This window comes from Danio rerio, chromosome 12 (genome assembly GCF_049306965.1).
Source record: "Danio rerio strain Tuebingen ecotype United States chromosome 12, GRCz12tu, whole genome shotgun sequence".
NCBI classification, from domain to species: Eukaryota; Metazoa; Chordata; class Actinopteri; order Cypriniformes; family Danionidae; genus Danio; species Danio rerio.
The window spans coordinates 1,661,494-1,670,000 of NC_133187.1; positions in this window are offsets into that span (position 1 = coordinate 1,661,494).

Here is an 8,507-nt window from a genome sequence, read left to right on the forward strand (position 1 = left end):
GGTTTGGGGTTCATTCAGTATGGGGGCGTGTGAGATCTGCAACATCAACAGTCTGAGGTATCAAGACATCTGTGCTGCCCATTACATTACAAACCACAGGAGAGGGACAATTCTCCAGCAGGATAGCGCTCCTCATACTTCAGCCTCCACATCAAAACTCCTGAAAGCAGAGAGGGTCAAGGATTGGCCAGCCCAGTCACCAGACATGAACATTATTGAGCTGATGAAGGAGGAGGTGTTGAACATGAACACAAAGACTCTTGATGATCTCTGGGAGTCCTGAAGGAATGCGTTCTTCTTCATTCCAGATGACTTTATTAATCAGTGATGTGAGTCATGTCAGAGATGTATGGATGCAGTCCTCCAAGCTCATGATGGAGTCAGACACAATCTTCATTCTGTCTCCACTGCAGCAGGACTTTATATTCTATACTGGACATTATTTCTGTTCAGTGATGAGACTTTAGTCTGAGCAGAGTCAGACCGCACTGTCCTCATGAATATATGTATATATATATAGTGCTCAGCATAATTGAGTACAGCCCAGTTTAAAAATGAATATTTTCCTCTATTTCTCATTGAATATAGGCAGTGTATTTTGGTGCTTTTAAACAAAACAGATTTATTGAACAGATATATTTAGTACTAATTAATAATATTTTAGTCACCAAACATATTTAGAAATTAAAAGATAAAAGTCGGTTTCCCCCTCAAGTCCAACAACATGCGCTATTGGTCCGCTGTGTGTGTGTGTGTGTGTGTGTTCATGTTTTTGTGACATATCAGGACACAAATCTGTATAATGACATGGGTATGACACCGGTATTACAAAAAGGAGGTGAAATATGAGGATATTGGTGACGTCCTCATTTCTCAAAATGCTTATAAATCAAAAAGGATGAGTTTAATGAGAGAGTAAAGCTGCACACAGTCTCCTGTGATGGTTGGGTACCCACTTTGTGTGTGTGTGTGTGTGTGTGTGTGTGTGTGTGTGTGTGTGTGTGTGTGTGTGTGTGTGTGTGTGTGTGTGTGTGTGTGTGTGTGTGTGTGTGTGTGTGTGTGTGCGCGTGCGTGCGGGGTGCGTGTGTGCGCGTGTGTGTGTGTAAAATCAAGCTAGAAGGTCATCCGCTGAGTAAAACATATACTGGTTAAGTTGTTGGTTCATTCCACTGTGGCGACCCCAGATTAATAAAGGCACTAAGCCGAAAAGAAAATGAATGAATGAATGAATGAAAATACAATTAAATTCAAGCAATATAAATTACAACCCAGCAAAATTTCAACTAAATTTTCCCATTTTTTTGCATCTCTTGATTTGTTCTCTTTTTATATTCATTCCTTTATTCATTTTCTTGTCGGCTTAGTCCCTTTATTAATTCAGGGTCACCACATCGGAATGATCCACCAATTTATCCAGCACATGTTTTACGCAGCGGATGCCCTTCCAGCTGCAACTCATCACTGGGAAATCTTTTTAAATATGTATTTAATATTTTTCTATAACCTATAAATGTGGCTGAGCAAGTTTTTGGAGCGTTATCGTAGGTTATTTTGTTAGATAAACTCCAGATTGGGCTTCAATACTGACACATCTAATGTATATGCACAAATATAGCATTGTAGCGCTTCTTATTAAACATATGAATATAAAAGAGAGATATGTGAGGGGTGAACTCGTACATGCTGAGCATATATAAGTGCATTTTTCATGAAAAAGGAAATATAAAAATACTTAAAAATAAAATAAATATTAATAAATATTAAAATATTCCTCAGCACAATAATAACGTGATGCACTCATAATAACACTGAGACTGTATTGTGCGCTTTATCGATTTGAACCATCTGTCCTTTAGTGTTTACCGCAGGTCTCGTCGGCTGTATTTCCTGCAGCCCGAGTGTGCTTAACATGATTTATTGGTCACATTTTATGCTTTGTTTGCTTGCATTTCTGTAGTATTTGCGCGCAGGTATGTTGTTTCCTGGAAGATGCACTTGAAACCTGCTGAGTTACATATTATGTGCACAGACTGACTCACTTGGTTTCTCTGGAAAAAAAAAAAAAGCGGAGAGCTGATCTGACTTATGGTCAAACTGGAGAGTCGCTTTATTGACACTGATAGTTGAGTTTTTCCTGCTTTCAGAGGATGTGAGCTGGTAATTAGCGAGGTTTTCAGTAAACGATTATAGAAATGCTCTTATCACGCAGTCTGGAAACTGAGATGTGTGTCATGTGACTGATGATGCTGCACTCTGATTGGCCGATTCTGCCATAAAACACACAACATCAACAGAACTGGGGGGAAAACGACACTAGAGGATATCAGTTTCCATATTTTGTGTGTTTTGGGTTTATGAATTGAATATGAATGAACTCTACACTCTAACAAAGTGACTTTTAGTGACATTTTTAGTCGTTTGAGATTATATAATCTATAAGAAATATAAAATAGGGAGAAAATAGTCTGTAAAATAACAGAAAATGTGCTGACGAGGTTTTTGTAGTGTAATATACAACACCAACACGGACAATATAGCACTGCACACTATTAAAAATGTCACTTTTGATAACTTTTCAAGGTTTAAAGTTCTTGGAGGAGAAATTAAGGAGCCGTAATGCAAAAACTAATGGGGAAAAATAATAAATGAAGGCATGAATCACAAAATGGGGGGGCACAGTGGCTCTGTGTGTAGCCTCATAGCAAAAAGGTCACTGATTCGAGTCCTGGCTGGGTCTGTGTTGGCGTGGGTTTTCGACGGGTGCTACGGTTTCCCCAAACACATGCGCTATAGGGGAACTGATCAACTAAATTGGCCGTAGTGTATGAGTGTGTGTGTGTGTGTGAATTAGTGTGTTTGGGTGTTTCCCAGTGCTGGAAGGGCATCAGCTGTGTAAAACATATGCTGTAATAGTTGGTGGTTCATTCCGCTGTGGTGGCGCCTGGTGAATAAAGGGGGTAAGCCAAAAAGTAAATGAAGGAATGAAAAATAGGTTGGTGTGTGTTTGTGTGTGTGTGTGAATGGGTGTGTATGGGTGTTACTCAATGCTGGAAGGGCATCAGCTGTGTAAAACCTATGCTGGAATAGTTGGTGGTTCATTCCGCTGTGGTGGCCCCTGATGAATAAAGGGATTAAGCCGAAAAGTAAATGAAGGAATGAAAAATAGGTCGTTGTGTGTGTGTGTGTGTGTGTGTGTGTGTGTGTGTGTGTGTGTGTATGGGTGTTTTCCAGTGCTGGAAGGGCATCGGCTGTGTAAAACATATGCTCAAATAGTTGGCGGTTCATTCCGCTGTGGTGGCCCCTGATGAATAAAGGGACTAAGCTGAAGGAAAATGAATTAATGGAAAATTGGTCGTAGTGTAAGAGTGTGGGTGTTTCCCAGTGCTGGAAGGGCATCAGCTGTGTAAAACATATGCTGGATAAGTTGGCGGTTCATTCTGCTGTGGTGGCCCCAGATGAATAAAGGGAGTAAGCCGAAAAGTAAATGAAGGAATGAAAAATTGGCCGTAGTGTATGAGTGTGTGTGTATGGGTGTTTCCCAGTGATGGAAGGGCATCTGGTGTGTAAAACATATGCTTGATAAGTTGGCGGTTCATTCCGCTGTGGTGGCCCTTGATAAATAAATTGACCACGCCGAAAAGTAAATGAAGGAATGAAAAATTGGCCGTAGTGTATGAGTGTGGGTGAATAGGCGTTTCCCAGTGATGGAAGGGCATCTGGTGTGCAAAACATATGCTGGAATAGTTGGTGGTTCATTCCGCTGTGGTGGCCCCTGATGAATAAAGGGATGAAGCCGAAAAGTAAATGAAGGAATGAAAAATAGGCTGTAGTGTGTGTGTGTGTGGGGGGGTGTTTCTCAGTGCTGGAAGGGCATCTGGTGTGTAAAACATATGTTTGATAAGTTGGCGGTTCATTCCGCTGTGGTGGCCCTTGATAAATAAATTAACTACGCCGAAAAGTAAATGAAGGAATGAAAAATTGGCCGTAGTGTATGAGTGTGTGTGTGTGTGTGTGTGTGTGTGTGTGTGTGTGTGTGTGTGTGTGTGTGTGTGTGTGTGTGTGAATGAGTGTGTATGGGTGTTTCCCAGTGCTGGAAGGTCATCCGCTGTGTAAAACATATGCTGGAGTAGTTGGCGGTTCATTCCGCTGTGGTGGCCTCTCATTATGCTTTAACTTATTTTAATACGTTAATCAGATTTGAACTCAGTTATTTTTGACAGATTTTTAGTTTTACTGATGTAACTTGAGACGATTAGGAAAGTTCATTTGAGTCAACTAAAAGATTTTGTTTTGAATGTAGTTTGTTTTTTGCTTTGTAACTGGGAAAGAGTAAATATTCTGATGTAATATTATCCAAATGATCTTTTTCCCATATTTCTCAAATGATGTTGAACAGATTCAGGAATTGTTCACAGTATTTCCTATAATATTTGTTCTTCTGGAGAAAGTCTTATTTGTTTTATTTGGGCTAGAATAAAAGCAGATCTTAATAGTTTTAAAGTCATTTTAAGGTCAATATTATTGGCCCCTTCAGCAATATTAGTGTTGTATTGTCTCCAGAACAAACCACTGTTATACAATGACTTGCCTAATTACCCTAACTTTACCCTAATTACCCTAGTGAAGCCTTTACATGTCACTTTAAGCTGAATACTAGTCTAATATCCAGTCAAATGTGCTGTCATCATGGTGAGGAGAAAAGAAATCAGTTATTAGAGATGAGTTATTAAAACTATCATGATTAAAAATGTGTTGAAAATCTGCTCTCCGTTAAACAGAAATTGGAGAGAAACACACAGGAGTGCTTATAATTCAACTGTATATGTTTTTGGTCAGTGAATATCACTGAGACAGCAGAGCATTAAGGAGCAGGACGGTCCAGGGAAGTGTTTGCCAGAAAAGTCTTACGCAGATTCCTTCATTTCATAACGCCGCAGGGATTTCTCCGAGCGCGTGACGCATTTGGCCTCAACAACACGCTTCTCTCTTTCTCTCTCTCTGGCAAACTCTGCAGCCGGTAATTGCCGGTGTTTCTGTCTTAAGCTGTTCGGAAACTGATCCAGAATGGGATGCTGGTATTTCTGGCCCAGTTCTGGAGGAGGAGAGCCGTTTTATTTAGTGCATTGCTTAGTTGCTTGATGCACATACACAATTATTTGAGGGAAAGAAGCATTATTAAAAACTGGGACTCTATTCTGGGGTAATTATGGCCTCAATAATGGCTAATAATACTGACATCACATCACAGTTTATCTTAAGGCTTGGTTGTGTTTATAAGATGCAAAGCATTATTATTTCATAGGTTATTTTTTCAAATATCTTACTTTGATTAGCTACTCAGGGTTGCGGTTGGAAGGGCTGCATGAAACATATGCTGGAATAGTCGGTGGTTCATTCCGCTGTGGCGACCTCTGATGAATAAAGGGACTAAGCTGAAGGAGAACGTGTTTTGAACTTTAAACTGTAATCACATGTTCAGATGAGAAGTAAATGCATCAGTATATATAATGGTCTTCCTATCAAATGTACAACATCAATGCAGCTGTAAATAATAGGACATTTAGGAGGACACAGAGACGTTATTGTTACTGTTATGTATGTGCAGTATAATGTGACTTATTTTGGCTGAAGGCGTCAGTTTATTTACGGCAGTGTGAATGTCTAGAATTTGCCCTGTTGGGTTTCTAAAATGGCAAATTCCAATATCCCTGCGAAAAAAACAACAGTAGGTTAAATTCAGGCATTTACCATGAACCCAAGGTTATGTGTGGGACTAAAATAAAAAAAATATACACTAGTGTTATATTATTAATTGTGGTTATTATTATGTATTGTAATAATATGTGCAACATAAAAATAAAAGAGAAATTTAACGGCAGTGAAGAATATAACATCTATTTTGAACATACTTACTGTTGTTTGTACTGTTGCATTTGAATAAATAAAATAATAATAAATAAACAAATAAATAAATCAGTAAAATAATAACAAATAAATAAAAATAATAAATAAATAAAATTATAATAATAAATAAATAAAATATTAATAAATACATAAATAAAATATAAATAAATAAACAAACCTATTTTAGCTGTTTTAAAAAACTAAATTGACAGAAAAGTTTACTAAATTTGTATAATAATTTACTGTTGTTTATATTGCTACATCTAAATAAATATAAATGAATAAATAAAATAATAAAGCAAACTATTTTAGCTGTTTTAAAGCAAAATAAATCGAATTGAAATTTTTAACTAAATGTTTATAATAATTTACTGTTTATACTGCTACATCTATTTAAATAAATAAATAAAATAATTAATTAATCAATCAATAAATAAATAAATAAAATATTGAAAAAATAAATAAAATAATAAATAAACAAATAAATAAAGTAAAATAAATAAATAAATAAATAAAAATAAAATAAAATAAAATAAATAAATAAATAAAGCTATTTTATAAGCTATTTTAAAAGTTTACGGTTTGTACTGCTACATCTAAATAAATAAATAAAATAAAAAATATTTAATTAACTAATTAATTAGGCTGTTTAAAAAAACAAATAAAATGACAAATTGTATCAAAATTTTATAATAACTTACTGTTGTTTATATTGTTACATCTAAATAAATAAATGAAATAATAAATAAAGCTATTTTAGCTGTTTAAAAAACAAATATAATTGACAAAAAATTGCTAATTAAAAAAAAAATTATTTACTGTTGTTTACACTGCTACATCTAAATTTATAAATTTATTAAATAATATAAATTACTAAATACATTTCACAACTTTTAAACAAACCAGAGGAAAAAAGACAAAATTGTTTTATTATTATTATTGAGTTCTGAAATGAAGTAAGGAGTGACTCATAATGAACTGTTGAATTATTAGTTAAATAATGCACACCTGAGCTAGTGATGTGGCGACACAGATTATTTATGCAGATGAATGCATTATTTATTGATAAATCAACAGTCAGGAGTGCAGTATTCAGCTTACACTATGGTTCAAACATCTAAATCTACTGTTGAGATGTTGTATTTAAGTTTATGTGTCAGGTTTTGTCAAGTGTGTAGCACTAGTTTCTTCCACATCTCCGCCTCCTCTATAGTTTTGATGTGATTTCTGACTGTTGTAGCACTGCAATAACTCTTATCATTCAGCGGAGTGATATTGAACTCTAATGCGCTCGAACCCTGCCGGAACTACTTTAAATGTGCGATTATCTGAATGCTCGTCAGCCAATCAGAACTAAGCATTCAACCGCAATGAAGTATAAAACAACTCAAAGCTCACATCAGATCAGTCCTGAAGGATTTATATTTATATAAAAATTATAACTCAGTTCTACTATGAAGAAAATGAGCGGATTTGTACTTCTGCAAGTGTTTCATTCAGGTCTGAACTGCTGGTTGATATTTTTGCCGTCAGTTTGAATGTGTGTTTGGATGCAGCGCCACCTACTGCTGACCCTCTGTAACTGAATATAGACTCGACACTGTAAACAACATGTGTTAATGAACAGTTTGCGTGTTTTGGGTTGATTTTCGGTTGTGGATTGCATTATGGGATGTTGATTTCTGCTCTGTCCACTTTTAATGCTAAAAAATAAACTCTACAGTTAAATAAAGTGACTCTTCTTGATATTTTAGTAATAATATAATGTGTAAAAAATATAATATACGGAGAAACGACTCTGTAAAATAGCAGAACATGTGCTGGAGTATATTACAAGGTTTCTTTAGTGTAATATACAACACCAACACACACAATATATCACTTTAAACTATTAAAAACGTTCATAAACAGTCAAATTTTCACACTTTTAAGGTTAAAAGTTGTCGGAAGAAAGATCAAGATCCTATAATGCAATTTACAAGAATAAATAAATGGGAAAAAATCTAACGGTGAATGACAAAATACAAGAAAAATGCTCATTTACAGATATTTTGTACAGTGTACACATGATTTAACAGCGTATTACAGGCACAATATGTCAATGAATTTGCATTCAAATATCCGCAAAACCTTTAGAACGGTGTTAAATACTTTATGACATGCGTACATTATCCCAAATGCCTAAAATCTACAGCATTTATCAGTTTTATCATGTGTTTATGCAAATGACGTCTCGATTTTTGCTGTGGTTTTCTAGAAAAAAGCAGGGAAACGGCAGCGAGGCTTTATATGTGGTGTGTTTATTAGACTACTAGACTAATACTGATGGATAATGGATGGCTGCTTGTCACTTTTCAAAAGAGGGCGGAGCTATGAATGTCTATATGTCAGCACGGTGGCATGTTCAAAGCTCTAGTGGCTAATGGACATTAGTTCTCTCTCAGTGCTGCTTATGCTAATGAGGGAGAGATGGGCACTAGTGGGCGGGGTTTTCTCCCGCTGATGACACGTACAAACGGAGAATGTCAATCAAAGTGTTCCCTTCATCAAAGTGTTAAGCATCAGAGGCTGGAGATATTCACACACTGCTGACACACAACTGT